Genomic DNA, 19,662 nt, shown 5'->3' with positions numbered 1-19,662 from the left:
AATATACAAACACATTATAGAGACACACTTGGAGTTTTATAAATATGTCAGTTGTGAAATTAGGCAGACAACCTGCCTTTCCCTTTATTGTTAACTTCTCATAGCATTGCAGGCAAAATTTTTGTTTAAATGACTGCTTACGTGGAAAGTGAGAAGAGAGTTATTTTTAAAGTGATTATTTTCTTTAAGATATGTTATGAAAAATATTTTTATAATTTTGTTTTTTTAGTTATAACTACACTTTTTAGATCTATGCTTTTCTCCTAACACATTCTGCTTTATCTTTTACAAGAAAATTTAATAAATCAATCTAGTCAAAGGTAAAATGTCCCATTTCATAAAGATGAAATGCCAATTACTGTAACATATGGATTAATGAGGAAGTATTAAAATGATGTGTCCGCTATTAACTTGATCCATGGTGATTTAACAAAAAAACAAAGGAATGAAGTTTTATGGTTCTAAACTTTCCACGATTAATTCAGAGATTCAAAGTTCAACCCTAAGGCAATCAATTGAGATCATACCATAAAGACATAATTTGCCAGTCCCTTGTCTTTTATCTGCTGATTCCATTTTGAGTTCTGCTACTTGCAGAGGTTTTGGAAAGGTGGTGATTTCAGTGGTTAACAATTGCAGAATATTCTGATAACGTTAAGTGCCAAGTGTTATTTTAAAGGATGGACAAAGAAAAATTGATTGGGAGAATTTAGGGGCAAAAGAAAAGAGCTTTAGTATTTTTATTATTAGCATAGAGTGTGGTCAGAAGCTTATACTTTGATGGACAGAAAGTAATTTTATAGACGATGACTTTATCTGTACTCTTCCAGTATTTCTCAGTTTTTCAGGTTTTTCTGTAGAAGGCTACAGAACAAGATCTAATGTCATTCATGATCTGTTTTGTGCACAGTACTATACATTCTTGTTGAATATTGAAAACTTATACTAGTTTAAAATTTAATCTTAGTCCAGGATTTTATCTTTAGCTATTTTTGAGAAAAAGATTGTTAATGTTAACCTATTTCAAAAATAAAATAGATAGACATAGAATAATTACTGCCTTAAAACATGTCCACAAGAAACAATAAGAATTGATTCAGTTTTAAGTTTAACATTTTCTTTTATGGATAAAAGATTAATTCCTCATTCTACAGCTTCAATTGCACATTGTTATTTTTGAATGCTTTGGGTCTCACATTGCTAGAATTCTTTTTTAAAAATAAAAGATAGATGGATAAGACCAAAAAAATTTCTTTAAAGAACCACAATTATATGTCTATATTTGTTTACATCATACTAAGTATATTCTGGCCTTATGAATTTCTACTAAGAGAACTTTTGCACACATGGAGTGCACTGGTTAAATAATGACTTAGAGTACATTCACATTGAAGTCTTCCATTAAGGTTTGTGTAGCATAAAAAAAAACAAACTATTAGTTTGGTTAGTTTAGTACTATTGATGATTTTTTTTTCTAAATTTCACCTGAGTTTATATCACTAGACTATTGACTTGCTAAATATTCAATTTCTAATATATGAGTCATATAATATTTTTTTAAATATGAGAACCAGAAGAAAGGTGGGATGAGCTATTTGTTTAAAAAGGAAAGTTTAATCTATTTTTCATTAAAATTATTGTGTTTCATATGCTTTTTAGGGAATTACATCTCTCTCTCTAGGACCAGGAAGCTGAACTGCAGAGTGTATCATAAATTTTTTGCTCCAAGTTTGTGGTATCATTATGCTCTCTACAAGAGGGTATTAATGAGAAGTTCAACACAAAAATGTCACATCTCATATGTTTTACTAGGAGCTTTTGGTGATGAATGTTCTCCAAATTGTAATGTCTGACCCCTCCGCATACCTAGAAGAAAGAAACACAGTTTTAAAAAATATCCCTTGGTTTGTGAGACTCCAGTAGTGATATCCATCCAGATTTTTTTTGAAGAAAATATACTGACTGATATTCAATTTTAAGAATATTTCTTATAAGATATAAGACTCAATCAGTACTTGTCAGACTGCCATGGGTAATGTGTTTTATTGGAATTGACCTGAGTGAGTTAAGGAGGAAATATGATATTTGGTTAAGTAAATAGGATTGCTCTTACTAGATTTCTGCATATTGCAAGGGGGATTTGTGGATGATATTATTTTATTTCAATTAAACTCACCTTTCACAAGTAAGCAAAATATTTTTAAAGAATTTCCAAAAATGAATCACTATTTGAATACAATAAGAATACAGCAAAAATGATCATGAAAATGACAGAGCCAAAGTTTCTATTCCAAGTAGTGATCTTAGCCTCAGTTAAAAGTATACCGCTAATAAACTTACCTGATATTTTGTTAAAAGTTGCAAAAGACCGCATAATTACGTAAAATACAGAATTAAATCAATTTGTCACCAGTAATAAACTTTGTCTAACTTTTACTGTGTGTTCACATAATAGGTAAACATATTAAAGAAAGTGTGTGGGTAATAACAATTTTTAAACGTTTGAAATAGGAAGGCAAACAAACCATTTTTTTCTGCAATAATTTAAAGCCATGTGAACCTCAACCCAAAACTTAAAAAATATATATAATGCTATGTTTAGAATATTCTTTCTATATTTCATACTTAATGACCATAGGACAGTTTACTAACTATTATATTAAATACATTCATGTGTTGGAAAGCACTTTTGAGATTACTTACTTAAAATTAAAAGAAAGTTTATATTCTGACTTATTGTAAAATGGCTCAAATCATACTTAGAAAATAGTATGCCATGGGAAATAATTTGTTTTTCAGCAAATTAATTTTTGAAGATATATAAAAAATATCTCTAATGGTTAGAATAATCAAGTTTTTTAAAAATGTCACCTAGGATGAGAGATTCTTCACAGGGTTGGATAGAAGTACTCTTTCCAGCCAGTCAGAGCATAGTATTTTTGTGTATCAATAACAAAGTACATGAAAAAATATGTTTGAGGTGAATCATTAAGTAAAAGACACATTGGGAAAGATATATTTCTAACAGTAAACAATGTATTCAAAAATTCAGTATTTGATGCCAAGCCAAGTATGTATTATTGCTAAGTGGAAAAACACATCTTTGATTATAATTTTTAAAAATTATGGTACGGTTATATAGCTCACTGTCTAGATAACATTTAGTTACTATATTATTAACAAGCAAACTATTACAAATGAGAAGCTTGAATTCCTAACTACATCATGTCTACAGTAGATCTTATTACTGACAGTTTTACTTAAGAGAGGGGGAAACGAGAGAGAGAGAGATAGAGAGAGAGAGAGGAACCTAAAATACAGGAGACTTTGTACCTGAAAGACGTTTCTTAGATAACTCATGAATATTGTTCAATATAAAAATATGTTATTCAATTTCCCTTTAAGAATGTACGATTATCTTTAAGTTGAATACCTTTTATAATGATGATAAAATCTATCATGTGTATGTTACTTAGTAGATATTTTCAATCTACTTTTTCACTGAAGGTAAAAGTTATTTATTAAAGTTATTTAACTTTTTATTTTGAATTAATTTTAGATCTACAAAATTTTATAAAGATAAATAATACAGAGTTTTCCAATATCTTTATCCCCATATGTATTAATGCAATCATCTTACATAACTGCAGTATATTTGAAAAAGACTAAGAATTAACATTAGAAAAGTACTATTAAGCAAACAACAGATTATTTTTTTTTCTTATTTCACAAGATTTTCACTACCTTTTCTTCAAATACCCAATCTAGGAAACCAAATTGCAGTTGACCATCAGGCATCTTTAAATTACTCCAATCTGTGGCAGCTTCTCACTTTCTATGAGTTTTTCATGATCGTGAAGGTTTAAACAAGTACTGGTCAAGTATTAATAGAATATCCCTTGATCTGTGTTTGGCAGATCTTTTTATCATGACTAAACCAATATTACAGATTTTTGAAAGAATACCACATAGGAAAACTGCCCTGCTCATTGCATCACATCAGGGGCTACGTGATAGTGACGTGTTTAGCCACTTAAATAATTTTATATTTTCTCTCTTGATCATGATGATGATGATAATTTTATTGTATGTTTTTGAGATAAGTTCTCACTCTGTTGCCCAGGCTGGAGTGCAGTGGCACAGTCAGTGCTCACTGCAGCCTTGACCTCCGGGGCTCAGGCCTCCTGGGTAGCTGGAACTACAAGTGCGTGTCAACATGCCTGGCTAATTTGCTTTGGTTTTAATAGACACAGTTTTCACCATGTTACCCAGCCTGGTTTTGAACTCCTGGACTCAAGTGATCCATTTTCCTTGGCCTCCTAAAGTGCTGGGATTATAGACTTGATCCACTTGCCCGGCCAGTCACGACATTATCAGAGTTGTGTGAGTAGACAATTCACTTTGTAATGTGTTTATAAATAAATTGTTCTAGTTTATAATGTTTAATATTGAATGTAAAATTTGGATAATTTTTTAAATTAAGTCCAGTTTGTAACTAATAGAGCTATTGAATAATTATTTTAAATTTGTAGTATGCTCCCTATGCCACACTGAGAGGAGTGCAGATGTGTAAGGAATCTTAAAATAAAACATATAGCATATATTACTTGTAAAGGTTAAATTTTCCCCATGTCTCTATTCTCTTTCCATTTGTGATAACTAAAATTAGTGACAATACTAATATCATATCTCGAATTTGTATGTAGATTTAAATATGGCAATAACCCCTAATGTATACTATATTTACTGAATTAGTCATTGGGCCCTGAAAATCTTTATCTCAGCCGTAAAAACTGAAAACAAAATTAACAAATTTGCTTTTTCCTCTCTGTTTCATCCATAGTCATTATATAAATAAAGAGTGAAATAAGAAGCAAATTCATCAAACTTTAACAATAACAGACTATAGAAACAAACACTGCCTTTGTTATTAACATTTTGCCACTAGAAAAGACAGTACAGTATAACAAAAGCAAACGGTTTTTTTCTTTTTTTTCTAGAATACCGTAGTAAACAATTTTTGATGTTAGGGCGTTTTATGTATTTTATTTTTGTTTCTTTTAAGGATGACTGCTTTTTTCTCTGATACATTTTTATAAATGTCTTGACTTACTGACGCAATTCTTGACAACAAGCTCACTGCTTCTATTATTAAACCAAAGGGATTCATTGTCTGATGTGCTGGAAGCCAGTACTATGACACCATGTTTTTGAGAAAGAAAAGCTTTATATTGAAAGTCAGTTCCAGGGTGACAAAAGTCAAGCTCAAATCTGTCTCCCTGTGCTGGCTTCAAGGTAGTGTTTTTATTATAAAAGATTCAGGGAGCAGATTCTGAGATTAGCAGGTGACTGGTAGAAGGAAAGGGGAGATATGGAAAGTCCCTGGGCATGCACAGTTATCTCTTCCTGCTACCTGACAAGTCATACATACAATTAAGAGAGTAGTAAGGTAAGCCTGAACCACAGGGTGGAAATTCAGACTGTGACATCAGCAAGCTCATTCTACACAAACTCCAATTGTCCATGTTAGTTTCAGTAGATTTCAGTCAGATTTTTCTTGATCTCACAAGGAAGAGGGAGTTTCAGTGTTTCAGCCAGTTGTTTATTTTCTTACCTGGTATCCTGCTGTCTCAAAAACTTTTGTTATTTACTGCTTTCCTACTCTTTGGAACACAGTTTCAATTTCAGCTTTTCAGCAAGTTGTTTCATTTTTATCTGCTACCTTCTAAGCCCAAGAATTTAGTCATTGGATTCTTTAACTCTTTGAGGCAAGATTTTACTTCTTTATTTTTGTATATTAGATTATAAAGCATTCTTAAAATTGAAGCTATAAAGTCTTATATATGCAAGTTATTTCCTATGTAAAATAGGGTAAATGACTGAACATTTCAAAGCCATTATTTTCACTCATAAGTGTAAACCAAAATAAAATTCCAAATCCACCAACTGACTGCTGAACCCTCCCCTCAGCCAAGGTCATTCCAAATTATCCTGAAAAACTAGTTCAGGCCATGATGGAAAGTGGAGAGTCAGACATGCCTCACAAACATGAACACAAAGACCTTAGGAGTGATAGAACAGACTCTTTAAATCTGATATAAAATATTTATGATTTATTTTCTCTGAAGCCTGCTACCTGGAAGGTTCATCTGCATAATAAAACCTTGGTCTCCACAATCACTTATTGTAACACAGACATTCCTTTCTATTGATTCCAGGTCTTTAGATAATAATTCACTCAACCAATGCCAGAACAGAAAATCTTTAAATCTACCTATGACCTGGAAGTCCCCCACTTTAGCTTGTCCCGCCTTTCCAGAAGGATCCACTGTACATCTTATTGATTTATGTTTCATGTTTTCCTAAAATGCATTTAACCAGCTACACCATGACTACTTTGGGTACATGTGGTTGGCACCTCCTGGGGCTATATCATGGGAACATCCTTAGCCTTCACAAAATAAACTTTCTATTGATTGATACCTGTCACAGATACTTTTGATTTACACAAGGAATTGAGATAATACTAATTTATTCCTTTGATGGGTTTGTCAAAATAATTAAATAAAAAGCATACATAATAAATAAATATTTATTAGCAGTAAAACAATGTACACTTATGGAGGACTGCCTGGCTGGATGAATGGATAAATAAAAGGATGTAAAAATGACTGACTGGCTGAGTGAACAAGCAAGCGGATGTAAGTAACATAATTCAAAGTCATCTGCAATGGCTGTCACCTTGGGACACCTAGGCTTATTTCTTCACCTTGATAGGCTGATTCCATCTGATGTCATAGTGGTGGTACAGAATTTTAGCCCTTTCTGCATTTTCTACCTTCCCTTTGGTCAATAGTCCCGGCATTTTAAAACTGAAACTCATTTGTGGTTCATGTAGCCTGTTATTTCAAAATAAAAGCCAAAAGATCTCAACAACTAGTTTAGGTTGTAATTACTCTCTCACCATTTTATAAAGTTTGGTTAAGATCTGTGTGATTTCAATTTATAAGTCTAGGATTTCACTGATCCACTTTAAGTGTTCTTAATCCCTTTTTCTTTTTCTCTACATATTCCTCACCACTTCTGCCTACTAATCAATCTGCATTAAAAAAGAGTGTTCTTTTTTTTTGAGACAGAGTCTCACTCTATCACCAGGCTGAAGTGCAATGGCTCAACCCCTGCTCACTGCAACTTCCGTTTTCCAGTTTCAGGCAATTCTCCTGCCTCAGCCTCCAGAGTAGCTGGGACTACAGGCAACGCACCGCCATGCCCGGCTATATTTTTTAGTAGAGACGGGGTTTCACCATGTTGGTCAGGGTGGTCTTGATCTCTTGACGTCATGATCCGCCAGCCTCGGCCTCCCAAAGTGTTGGGATTACAGACGTGAGCCAAAGCGCCCCGCCCTAAAAAAGAATGTTCTAATCACCTTTTCCCTCAAAACTGATCTTCTAATATGTTAGGTGATACAAACATTCCTCTTTTTAGGAAAATATTTTCAGGTTTTATGAACATTTTTTGGGGGGATTACAAAGTTGCAACTGGAACTAGATTAGATTTTGTATCCATTGGAAATCGGAGTTCTATAACATCACCTTAAGGAATCTAAACTTTTTCCTAGTTTTGTCTTTGGTTGCTATGTGCCTTATTCGTGAAAACGTACACTTATTTTCATGCCTAATCACATAGGCACACAGTTTGCTCCTCATTTTCTACTGAAGTGAAAGGAATGTGTTTCTTTTACAAATATTATTTCTTCGTTTATTAAGAGCATGAATGTCTTGAAAATGGTTTTCTGCCTTTCAAATTTTTTATTTACCTGTGTAAAAATTACTTATAAGCAGTGTCAAATTAATATTCAACATGTGGCTGGGTATCATAGATGCTACAATTTTCTCTGCTCTTATGAAAATGATTTGTCTTATCATCTTTGAAAGCAGCTTCACTTAGAATGGCTGGCTCACTCTAGAGAAAATCTTTCTGAGTAAGCATAATGGAGGTGGGGATGCTATCTTGATATTTGTACATTGTTCTACTTGGGTTACATGAATGGTAAGTATATAATGTGGTCGAAATCAGAATGAAAGTTGATGTATTTTATTATTTTTATGTTATGCATCAGTCCTTCAGACATTATTTTTTCTTGATACAGTTATGAATGCAATTAATTGGCTTACCTGAAAATACAACTTGTAGCATTCTAAATTTTACTCTTGTTGAGTCAACACTTTTAAATTTGAGAAAGCAAGTAAACATCTTCCTCTGATGGATCTCTGTTTGTGTGTATATACATATCAATGTTAATAATTGGCCATGGGGAAACTATATGTTTTATAATTTGTTTTCTAGTGAGAATAGTATTTAGCTTTTGTGCAAGCTTTGTTACAATTTTGTTATTGAATTCTCATTTTATTGGCTATGTCACAAAATAATTTACTGATGCAGCTGTTATCACAGATACTTTTGTAAGAGTTTAGGTTTTGAATATTTCTTCAAACATCCTGCATAATTAGTCTATATAACGCTATCTCATTTCTTCAGGGTTCCTGGACCAGATGTTAAAGTGTTTTGTTAGAAACCAAACCCCTTCTGGTTAGCTGGGTAGCACTGCACAGGTGTTACAAACACTATTGTATGAGATAAAGCTTGCCTTCTTAAACAAACACTGTATATTGAATTTATAGAGAATAAATGGTATTTTAATTAAAAATAGACAAAGGACTTTTTTGAGCAGGAATATAGATAGAGTAGTAGGCATATACATTGTTGTTACATGTTTTATCTTTTTCATTCAGCTTCCTTGCTTTTACAAGATCACATTAACAGGAAAAAAGACTCAGCAACTGAAAATATACATCTCTTTGTAAGCAGTAGAAACGACTACTATTTATATAAAAAAAGTTTCAGTTCATGAATACAGGAAAGACTTGATTTAGAGATACATGAATTACAAGTCATGGCAATCCTTTCCTCTCCCAAGCCACCCCAACACTCTGGCCTACCAGGCTCTCTCCATACCAAAACTCCAAGTGTTGCCTCTGTGGGAGCAATTAAGAGACTGAAACAAAATGAAATAAAATAAGAGAAACAAAACAACATGAAAGTTTTAGAACTCTATGAATTTTGATTAGGAAAGTTAAAAATGTTCAGAATTTGGAAAAACTTAGGTATTGAACTCTAAGAGCTCATTCAACTGGCTGGAGAAAATAATTCTACCTCATATTTCACAAAGGCTCATACTTTGTTCCCTACTCTACTTTCTAATATGTACATTAGAAATTGTAAAAGCAAATTTGATTTTGGATTCATGTGTATGCAACTTGTTTGAGAATGTTATGCTTGATTTAATCAATGCTCTAATATTTTTGTTCTAGCCGATTAATTTCTACATAGTTTATTAAAATGTCATAAATGCCTACACACATAACAGAATGGTTAAAAATGCAAAGAAAAATACTAAATGTTGGGAAACAGAGCAACTCTTTAACCAAGCTCCAAGTAGATTAATAGACACATAAACATGCATTCATGCGTGTGCCCTCACCCATTCACATTGGTATGTTAGAAGCATGCTCCTTTTTGGGCCTTTTGTGTTCATGCACATTTGTCTTCACACAAAGGGTAACCTTGCTTATTGTTTTCTATAAAATTGGCAGATTTCCTCAGCAGCAGTGCAAAGACTGCCATGTGCTTAGTAGTTATTTGTGACCACTATGCCACCCTTCGAGGACCTGGAGCTAGGGAACCTGATATAACTCTGCCGATGTTCATGATGTTTGCTATGCTAAATAATAAACTGTCTTGTTGGATCAGTTAAATCTCATTTTGCACTTTTGGTATACATAGGGTTGTAATTGGTTTACACCATGACATTCTGTATGAAGACAGGATTCTTTCATAATAATAAATAAAATAAAAATATTCTAAGTAGGAGTATTGATTTATCTGTCTTTCAGAAATTGCAGAAATTATTCCAATTCTATATATTTACTTAATCATTTATTTTTCTGCCAAAAGGTAATGAATGTTTGGAGAAATGATATATAGACGGCAAACTGAAACCTTGGAAATTGTATTTATTTTTATTTTGATGTCACAAAGAAGAAATAAGGGTAACAGCAGGACACTATGGCTGGGAAACTGGGGAATCAGATATGTAAACAGATAATGTACGACAATATGACAAAAAATATATATGTTTTACATACCTTAAAGTGTTGCCTAAGCCTAGACCTGTATCTAGAAAAATGTGGAAATAGCTGATATTTTCTCCTTTTTCTTGACTGTTCTTGTGTCAAATGTTATCCCCAGGACAAAAATGATCATGTTGTTACTGCAAGTAGATGTCAAATACAAGTAAATTACATCCCAAATGTGAGTAAGTTGTGCCATCCCTGTTTCAAAAAATCATGTCCAAATCACCATTTTTGTCTTTCTTGGACATTTAAAACAGCATCCTAACCAATCTTTCTGTCTTCAATTTTGTCCCCTACCATACGTTTATCACACTTGAGGCAGATTGATTTTTAGAAACAAAAAATGTAAATCTAATCTCAGCTCATTCCTGCCAAATCCTATACAATAATTTTCCACTACTGTTAGTATTTCTACTCACTACAAATAGAGCAGCTGTAAACACTTTTGTGTTTATGTGTTGATGACCATCATATATATGTATTTATGTTAGATAGATAGGTAAGTAGTATCACTGATCATGCAGTATGTACAGGTCCAGTATGTATAGTGTTCAGCAGCTACTGCTGTGCACTTTCCAAAAATAATATACCATTTTTACTCCCAACTGCAATGTATGAAGCAGTATAATGAGAGTTGCTCTGAGTGCTTCCCAACAGTTGGTATTTTTGTTTGCATTTTTTAACCATTCTGGTATATGTGCAGGCATTTATGACATTTTAATAAACTATGTAGAAATTAATCAGCTAGAATGAAAATATTAGAGCATTGATTAAATCATGTATAACATCCTCAGACAAGTTGTATACAGATGAGTCCAACACCAAATTTGCTTTTACAATCTATTAATTAAACTTCAAAAAGAATGAGCAAAATACGTTGAAATTCTCAGCATTCAGAGATCAAAGTCTTTAAGTAGCACTTTTATACACTGAAAACACATTTTAACACATTACAAATATTTCCAGATATACGACATTTTTCATTCCAGCTTCCCCTACCACCCCTGCCATACACACAATATGAACAACTTTACACCTTGTTCAGGGTGTGACACTCAACCAAAGGCACAGGAGAGGTGGGAGACAGTTTTGTGATGAGACTGCTCCACCTCAGATCATCAGGTATTAGTCATAAGCCACATACAACCTAGATCCCTTGCATGCACAGTTCACAGTAGGGTTGGCAGTCTTGTGAGACTCTAATGTTGTAGCTGGTCAGACAGGAGGCAGAGCTCAGGTGGTAATGCTTGCTTGCCTGCAGCTCATCTCCTGCTGTCAGCCAGGTTTCTAACAGGCCACTTACTGGTCCATGGCCTGTAGGCTGGGGATGCCTGCTGTAAACCATGTGCCACCCCTATGTGTGAGTGCACCCTTCCTCCCACTTGGGTTGATTCCCTTATTCTACCCAGATCATATATGTGTGATGCCCTCCTCAGCTCAGCTGATCTCTGACTTCACATGCCAAGCCCCCACTTCTCACTCTGGGACATCCTGTTGTCCTGCTGTGGGCTACAGCATCTCTTCTCTCCACACCAGAATATAGATGTCCTTCTGTGTCTTGAATTACTTCAGCCTGCATCTCCCCTACCCTCAAATGCTTAATCCATTAACTATGACATGTGGATTTTAAACAGTATTATCTTTATTCTCTTCCCTTTACCCTTCTGTCTTCCCTTTTCTCCCTACAGCATTCCTTTCCCCTCCTTCACCTTCCTTCCCTTCCCTTTGCCTACCCTTCCCTTTCTACGCAATTAATGCCAAAGGCCATTAGGGATACCATCACAGAGAAAAGCAGACACCTGTGTTCTGGATTGTGGAAAAGAGACATTTTGGCCCATAGAAGGGCAGTAGGGGCCAAGCAGATGAGGAGGGTGGGTTGGCAAGGGGAGTCAGAGTGTGAGTGAGTTGAGGAGCATATTCACAGGAGTAGAGTCCGGGGATGCAGGGCAGGGAGGATAAGGGAGTCAACCTAAATGGGAAGAAGGGTGCACTCAAATAACGGGTAGTTTAAGGTTTTTTGTTGCTGCATAGAATAAGAAGACAGAATGCTTAATTTTGTTTTATTTTCACTCCAGCATTCTCGAGGTATGATTGCCAACTAAAAATTGAATATATTTATGGCATGCGACATGATTTTTTGATACACAATGTAAAACAAGTACCATTATCAGACAAATTAACGTATCTATCAGCTCACATAGTTTGCATGTGTGTGTGTGTGTGTGTCTGTGTGCGTGTGTGTGATAAGAACACTTCAAATCTAGTCTCTCGGCAATTTTCATGATTATAGCACATGGCTATTAACCACATTTCCCCAACCAACCCTTCTCCCCCGCCTTTGGCAGCCATTGTTCCATCCCTTGCTTCTATGAGTTTGTTGTTTTTAGATTCTACAAGTAATCACAGATATTTGTCTTTCTGTTCCTGGATTATTTCACTTAGTATGATGTCCTTCAGGTGCTTCCATGTTGTAAACGATAGGATTTTCTTTTCCTGCAAGGCTGAATAGTTTTACTTTGTTTATCTATGCCACATTTTCTTTGTGCATTCATCCTTCAGTGGACATATAGGTTGATTTCATATCTTGGCTATTGTGAAAAGTGTATCCATGAACGTGAGAGTGCTGATATCTCTTTGATGGACTGATTTCATTTCCTTTGTAAACATTACCAGCGGTGGAATTGTTGGTCACATGGTAGATGTATTTTTAATTTTTGAGGAACCTCTATGGTGTTTTCCGTAATGGCTGTACTAATTTGCATTTCCACTAACAGCCTGCAAGGGATTACTATTCTCCACATCCTCATCTATATTTGTTATCTTTTGTCTTTTTGATCATAGCTATTCCAAAGGGTGTCAGGTAATATCTCACTTGGACTTGCATTTCTCTGATGTTAATGATGTTAATTTTTTTTCATGTATCTATTGGCTATTTGCATATCTTTTTTCTTTACTTATTTTTATTAAAAAGCCTACAGCACCCGGTATTCCCAGGCGGTCTCCCATCCAAGTACTAACTAGGCCCAACCCTGCTTAGCTTCCGAGATCAGATGAAATGGGGCGTGTTCAGGGTGGTATGGCCATAGACTTTTTTTTCTTTTTTTTCTTTTTTTTTTTAAGAGTCTTGCTCTATCACCCATGCTGGAGTACAGTGGCTCAATCTCGGCTCACCGCAACCTCTGCTTCCCAGGTTCAAAGGATTCTCCTGCCTCCTGAGTAGCTGGAACTACAGGCACCCACCACCACACCCAGTTATTTTTTTACTTTTTATTTTTAGTAGAGATGGGGTTTCACCATGTTGGCCAGTCTGGTCGGGAACCCCTGACCAAAGTGCTGGGATTACAAGCATGAGCCACCCTGCCTGGCGCTTATCTTCTTTTGAGAAATTTCCATTCAGGTCCTTTCTGTATTTTTAAATAGGATTATGTGTCTTTTACTATTGAATTATTTGAGTTTTTAATATATTTTGGAGATTAATCCCATATCAAATCTTCAGTTTGCAAATATTTTCTCCCAGTTTTTACGTTGTCACTTCATTTTATTATGAATCATATGAGCATACACAGCTTCCAAAGATTTATGTGACAAACTAATTCTAAAAAAGTAAAATAAAAAGTTAATGTTTTATAAATGCATTTTTATTCATAAAAATTACAAATATATATTGGATCAATCAATATAAATAGGATATTTCATTTAATTATTATTTAATGAAAATATTTTGCAATACAATCTACATATTCAAAGTGAATTTGATGGCCAAATTACTATACATTTTGTGATAATTAAAATAATCATATAATTATAAAATATTCCCATTTTGTGATAATAGTTAGAAGTCCACCAGTTTTGTATTTACACTGTATCAATAAAGGAGACACAACAGGAAGTTTCTTCAACATTTATGCAGGTCATAAACACTAATATGAATTCACAGACTCTACAAGAACTAAAAGTCTGACAAAACTCAGAATCCTTGGAGAGCAAAGTAAACTCCAAACTATGTTCAAAATGTCATTAAGGCTATATTTTTAATCTCTTTCATTTAAAATAAAAGTAAGAAAGAATATATAAGAAAAAATATCCTCTGTATGTTGAGCATTATTATTTTCCTACTTAAAATTATCTCAAATAATATATTTTTCACTGTACAGCTGAAATAAACCATTGAAGTCAGATAAAGTGTTTAATAGAAAAGTACAGAAAACTTAAGAAAAAATTTTAAAAAGTAATAAAACTACATTACTTTAAAAAACTGTAAATTTAAGACAGCAGGTAATTTTTTTTTAATTGTACTTTAGGTTCTGGGGTACGTGTGCAGATCATGCAGGATTGTTGCATAGGTACACACACGGCAATGTGGTTTGCTGCCTCCATCCCCCGGTCACCTACATCTGCCATTTCTCCACATGTTAACCCTCCCCAACCTCCCCACCCCCACTGCTGTCCCTCCCTTGGCCCCCCAACAAGAGACCCCAGTGTGTGATGCTCCCCTCCCTGTGTCTATGTGCTCTCATTGTTCAACACCCGCCTATGAGTGAGAACATGTGGTGTTTGATTTTCTGTTCTTGTGTCAGTTTGCTGAGAATTATGGTTTCTAGATTCATCCATGTCCCTACAAAGGACACAAACTCATCATTTTTTATGGCTGCATAGTATTCCACAGTATATATGTGCCACATTTTCTTTGTCCAGTCTATTGTTCATGGGCATTTGGGTTGGTTCCAGGTATTTGCTATTGTGAACAGTGCTGCAATGAACATACATGTGCATGTATCTTTATAATAGAATGATTTATAGTACTTCAGATAGCAGATAAATTTTTAAAAATGAAGTACGACCTATTGCTCTTCTAAATGTAAGTGTTCACAACATTAGAAAATTACTATTTGCTCATATAACAATTGTAATGAATATAATTAGATAATTTGGAATCCTAAAATGACATGTTACTCTAAATGCTAGTTCTTCATTCAATTTCAATGGGTCATTGTGAAAGGAAATAACTACACAGTAATTTTCTCACTCACCTTTCTAAAAATATATAATGTATTATAAAAATGAATGATATGGCTATTATTATTTTCAAATAAATTATATAAATAAGGACATAGTCTTTTATATAAAAACAATAGATAATTTTTTAAGTCACTAGAGATCATGTTCTTTTCACATAAATATTTTTACATATAAAAATTTAGGAATGTATACAGGTCAGAGAGCAGAACATTTTTATTCCTTTGATTCATTATTCATATGACTAAAATACAAAGCAAATTGAGGAGGAACTATGACTTACAGGGAGCTGTTAGATCTATAGAGATATGTCTCTCTGGGGAGTTGTGGCCAGATTGAATAAGTTTGTCCATAGGGGTAATCAAGGCCTTGAACTTCAATAGGTATTCTTTCTTTTTTCCCTTTTTCTCAGGTGATTCCCTTGAGAAGAAGTAAAGAAAAGGAAAGAAATGAGCAACGGGGTAAAGAGATATGGCATTTCCATTGGGACAAATCTGAGAGGATTTTATTGCCTGTCTCCAAGCCCAAAGACAGACTTTTTAAAAGACTTGCCCTAGGGAATCAGAGAGCAAAGTGTCCTGATGAGGATTTATCTGCAAGGTCTTGGACAGGTCAAACTATCTTAATGCTTTTTAGGACAGTACTGAAAAGCTGGTTAGACTTGTGGCCAAATAATAATGAAACAAGTCTTATGTCTTCAAATGTAAGACTAGGAAAATGGTAAGTGGCAATGTGGGTGAGTAAAGTAAATAGTAGGCATTTGATTAAAAAAAAAAAAAAATCTTACTTCCTGGAAATTCTGTGTCCAAGTACAGGCATTGCCTTTTTTGTGATGACATGTTTTAAATTTCACTTATTTTAAGGGAGTGGTATCCTGTCTAGTTGTCAAGCTTATGATTGGCTTAGAAACATAAGTTAGAATTAACATGGTTTTGTAATAACAGCTGACTTTTTAAAAGCGGTTTGTGTTTTCCAACATCTTTCGGAGTTTTGCAAATCTGAATAATGAATGATATGGTTATGTTTTGTTTCCCCACCCAAATCTTATCTTGAATTGTAATCTCCATTTCACTGTAATCCCCACATGTCAAGGGAGAGACCCGGTGGAGGTAATTGAATTATGGGGGCTGTTTCCCCCATGCTGTTCTTGTGATAATAAATGAGTTCTCACAGATCTGATGGCTTATAAGGGGCTCTTTCCACTTTGCTATGTACTTCTTTTTCCTGCTGCCTTGTGAAGATGTCTTGCTTTGAATTAGCCTTCTGCCATGATTGCAAGTTTCCTGAGGCCTCCCCAACCATGCTGAACTGTGAGTTAGTTAAACCTCTTTCCTTTTTAAATTACCTAGTTTCAGACCATTCTTTATGACAGTATGAAAACAGACTAATACAATGAGATAACACATCTCTGTTGTACTTTCTATGTAGATTATTATTATTCTTAATGAGTTGAAACAACTTTTTATATGTTTAAAAATCATTTGTGCATTTTCTATGGACTGTTTTTTTTAATGTCTTTGCCCATTTTCCATTTAGAATTGAGAGCATTTTTTTTCTTTTTTCCTTCTATTTTGCATACAAGGGATATTGTATTGGTCAGCATTGGCTACCATAACAAATACCACAATCTTGGTGATTTGATGGAAAAACATTCCATGCTCATTGATAGGAAGAATCAATATCATAAAATGGTCATACTACCCAAAGAAATCTATAGATTCAATGCTATTTTCATCAAACTACCAATCACAATCTTCACAGAATTAGAAAAAAAAAACATTTTAAAAATCATGTGGAATCCAAACAAGAGCCAAATTGCCAAGGCAATCCTAAGTGAAAAGAATAAAGCTGGAGGTATCATGCTACACAACTACCCAACTATAGGGCTACAGTAATGAAAACAGCATGATACTGGTACAAAAGCAGACACACAGGCCAATAAAACAGAATAGAGAGTTCTGAAATAAGGCTGCACAACTACAACTATCAGATATTCGAAGAGCTGACAGAAACTAGTAATGGGGAAAGGACTCCCTATTCAATAAATGATCCTGGGATAACTAACTAACCATACAAACAGAATGGAACTGAACCCATTTCTTACACCATACACAAAAATTAGCTCAAGATGGATTAAAAACTCAAATGTAAAACCCAAAACTACAAAAATCCTGGAATATAACGTAGGCTAACCATTCTGGTTATAGGAATAGGTAAAGATTTAAAGAGAAAGGCATGGAAAACAAGTGCAACAAAAGCAAAAATTGTCTTCACATGATTTTTTCTCCTTGTTTGCACATCCTTGCTCTCTTAGATGCTATGTTTTAATCTCCTCCTCTTATAAGGACACAACTTAGATTAGTAACCACTATAATGCCCACATTTTTAACTTAATTACCCTTTTGAAAGCCCTATTTCCAAATATAGTCACATTCTTACGTACTGGGGGTTAAATCTTCAACATGTGAGTTTATGAGATGATATCATGCAGTAAGTAAGAGAGATTAATTTTTTTGTTTGTAATATAGTCATTTTGTAATAAAGGGTGTTTTCCTTTGGTATTTCTTATACTTCCCCACAAGTTTGCCAATTAGTTGTGTTTTTGTTTGTTTTTGAGATGGAGTGTTACTCTCTCACCCAGGCTGGAGTGAAATGGTGTGATCTTGGCTCACCACAACCTCTGCTTCCCAGGTTCAAGTGATTCTCCTGCCTCAGCACCCACAGTACCTGGGATTACAGGTGCCTGCCACCACACCTGGCTATTTTTTGTGTTTTAGTAGAGATGCCATTTCGCCCTCTTAGCCAGGCCGGTCTCAAACTCTGACCTTAGGTAATCTGCTCATCGCGGGCTCCCAATGTGCTGGGATTACAGACGTGAACCACCATGCCTGGCCATGAGTTGGTTTTCATAAGACATAAAACCTCAAAAGTGTTGCTAGATTATATGAGCTGAGCTGAAAACCTGAGAAACTAATATCGCCAGGCTGGAGTGCAGTGGCGCCATCCCTGCTCACTGCAACCTCTGTTTTCCAGTTTCAAGCAATTCTCCTGCCTCAGCCTCCCGAGTAGCTGGGACTACAGGCATGCACCACCATGCCTGGCTAATTTTTTTGTATTTTTAGTAGAGACAGGGTTTCGCCATGTTGGCCAGGATGATCTCTATTTCTTGACCTTGTGATTCGTCTGCCTGGGCCTCCCAAAGTGCTGGGATTATAGGCGTGAGCCACTGTGCCCACCCACAGCTGTAGTTTTTCTCATTTTTTAAGTGTCTCAATATAAGAAATAAATGCATGTGAAAAGAGAAGTGTAGATTATGTAAGTAAAATTAAATTGGAAGGCCTCATTTTCCTAGATCACAGCACATGCTATCAGAATGATGTTCCTGTAAAAGGAAGAAGAGTGAGGAAGAGAGGTACCTTATAAGAACTAGGACAAATGTTTACATCACAAAACTTACCATCTTAAAATCTCCTGCAGAGATTTTACCTAAATTTGAAAAAGTGATGGAAAAATACTCTGATTAAAATAAATGTTTGCATTTAGTGATAGCACATTTTCATGAAAAAAAAAATCTACTAGAGAAGACTAAATCCATTAATTTTCAAAGAAAACTAGAATCAAACAGTTGAAAAATAATTTGATTTTCTATGGTTGTTATGTATTAATTATCAGAGTATGGATATCTGTCACCCAGTTTGGGGTGCAGTGGTATTATCATAGCTCACTACAGCCTCAAACTCCGGGGCTCAAGGATCTTCCCATCTCAGCGCCCTAGTAGTTGGGACTACAAATGCACATTACTACATCTGGATAACACATTTTCAAATTTTTTGTAGAGATTGGGCCTTGCCATGTTGCTGAGGCTAAAATTTTAACACATAAAAGGGAATATACTACTGTAGGCATAATGATATATTGATAGATACATGAGAAGAATACAGCAATGAAAGAAATAAGGAGTAATTTCCAATAATTAATGGTTTCATAGCTAGAAACTGAGAAATTGAGAGCAAAAGCATAAGCTCTTGAAGACTTCATCTTTGACTACATTTTCAGTATCATTGTACACCATTGTACCTGCTATTCTATATGCCAGCATGGCAAATGTTTGTATTTTCTTAAAAGGGTAGACCCTTACATATCCCTATGTATTTGTTCTTGCTGTTTCTTTCCTGCCACTCTTGGACTCACAAACACTCCTCTTGATTAGTGGCTCAAGTGCTACCACCGAATCATTCTTGCTGGGAGTTGTATTTCCCCTTGTGCTTTGTGCCCTGACCTGCTTACGCACAGTTTGCTGTAAAGTATAGTATTTATTCACATGAATCAGCCTTTTGCACAGGAATTATACAAGATTTGTTCTTATTTCCCCAGGGTGTAGATTAGTATCTACCTAAAGGGGAAACTCAGCAGGTATCTGCTGAAATAATAAAATAAATGCTCTGTGAAATGA

General features: G+C 34.7%; 1 non-coding gene across 1 annotated transcript; it reads right to left on the bottom strand.

Moving 5' to 3' along the window:
• Positions 1-13,162: 13,162 nt before the first annotated feature.
• On the bottom strand, positions 13,163-13,281 carry LOC119470391. Its single transcript, XR_005199283.1, has one exon. It is a non-coding gene; the product is annotated as a 5S ribosomal RNA (ribosomal RNA).
• Between the last annotated feature and the right edge of the window lie 6,381 nt (positions 13,282-19,662).

The sequence above is a fragment of the Cebus imitator genome, unplaced genomic scaffold (assembly GCF_001604975.1).
Source record: "Cebus imitator isolate Cc_AM_T3 unplaced genomic scaffold, Cebus_imitator-1.0 Scaffold29, whole genome shotgun sequence".
Lineage (NCBI taxonomy): Eukaryota > Metazoa > Chordata > Mammalia > Primates > Cebidae > Cebus > Cebus imitator.
Note: the sequence above shows the minus strand (reverse complement) of the source record. Positions and strands in the feature narration are given on the sequence as shown.